We start from the raw sequence: 1,729 nt of genomic DNA, 5'->3' as shown, positions 1-1,729 counted from the left end.
GGTCTGAGGTCAATGGCCTCTACAGTAAGTAAGGGACAGGATTTAAATAGTAAAATTGAGAGAGGCCGAGGTGGGGAGTGGGGCTGCAGCGCGCCGGGCCACGGGGGTAGGAGCGGGAAGGGAGGGGTGAGAGTGTGAAGGAGAAGGGGGCTTGTGGCAAGTGGTGGGGAGAAGAACTGGACTCACGTAAGGGCTGTAGTGGAGAGGCGAGAGGAAGAGACCTGGGAAATTAAGTTTCCTGCAGAGTATAGTGGGGATTGCAGCTGCTGAGCAGGGATTCTGGAAAGCCGTGTGTACCTGAGCCCCCAGCATGGCGGGCCTAAAGCAGAGGGCAAGCCAGGTGTGCCCCGAAGAGCACGGTGAGCAGGAGCGCAGGCTGTACAGCCTGCACCGCATGTCTGACAGCGTGGGCACCCACCTGACACACAGAGACGTGCGCGTTCTTTCCTTTCTCTTTGTTGACGTCATTGATGACCACGAGCGGGGCCTCATCCGAAATGGACGTGACTTCCTACTGGCGCTGGAGCGCCGGGGCCGCTGTGATGAGCGTAACTTCCGCCAGGTGCTGCAGCTGCTGCGCATCATCACTCGCCATGACCTGCTGCCCTACGTCACTCTCAAGCTGAGACGGGCTGTGTGCCCTGATCTTGTAGGCAAACACCTGGAGGAGACATCAGTTCGCTATGGGACACCCAGAGCCCTCAGCGACCCAGAACCGAGGCCTCCCCACCCCCTAAAACAGCGCCTCCCCACTGTCCTGTGGTGTGCTGCCCTACTTCGGGCCCTCAGATGTGTAGCAAGCGGCCAGCTCGAGGGAGAGCCACACTTGGGAGCCAGCGGAAACGCCGGAAGTCAGCCACACCAGACCCCAAGGAAAAGCAGACATGTGACATCAGGCTGTGGGTCCAGGCTGAGTACTGCCAGCACGAGAGCGCTCTGCAGGGCAACGTCTTCTCCAACAAGCAGGACCCACTGGAGCGCCAGTTTGAGCGCTTTTAACCAGGCCAACACCATCCTCAAGTCCCGGGACCTGGGCTCCATCATCTGTGACATCAAGTTCTCTGAGCTCACCTACCTCAATGCATTCTGGCGCGACTACATCAACGGCTCCTTACTAGAGGCACTTAAAGGTGTCTTTATCACAGACTCCCTCAAGCAGGCTGTGGGCCATGAAGCCATCAAGCTGCTGGTGAACGTGGACAAGGAGGACTATGAGCTGGGCTGACAGAAACTCCTGAGGAACTTGATGCTGCAAGCATTGCCCTGGCCTTTTCCCCTTCTCACTTCTCTGGGGACTTCTCACCACCCACCTCTGGAGCTTACATACTGTTCTGGGGTTTGTTCTCTAGCCTTCCAACTGATCACACCCCTGCCTTTTTTTTTTTAAAGGAAAAGACAAAAGAAAAATGGAAGTGGTGTCCCCCACCCCTCCCTGCACCCATGTGCCTGGCTTCCCTTTGTTCCCCTTTTCCACTTACCCCCTCATGTGTGTCTCTACAGTCACCTTGCCACTGAGCCGTAAGACAAATGTGTAGGGAGAAGCAAAGTCTATAGGTCATAGTCTTTCTAACGGATTGAAGTGATCACTGCTTTTGGGTGCATTGAGGGGTTATCAGTACTTCGGGCTTTATGAGGGCTCTTAAACTTTGTCTGAAAAACCAAAGGGCTGTCAGTAGGGAGCTGTGTGGAAGGTGGGACTCTGAACTGTATTTTGGAAATTAATCACCAC

The 1,729-nt window shown here is 55.4% G+C and overlaps 1 pseudogene; it reads left to right on the top strand.

The window, feature by feature from the left end:
• On the top strand, positions 216 to 1,392 carry LOC102179207 (annotated as a pseudogene).

The sequence above is a fragment of the Capra hircus genome, chromosome 11 (assembly GCF_001704415.2).
Source record: "Capra hircus breed San Clemente chromosome 11, ASM170441v1, whole genome shotgun sequence".
NCBI classification, from domain to species: domain Eukaryota; kingdom Metazoa; phylum Chordata; class Mammalia; order Artiodactyla; family Bovidae; genus Capra; species Capra hircus.
The sequence above is the reverse complement of the archived record's forward strand: the minus strand, read 5'-3'. Positions and strand labels throughout refer to the sequence as shown.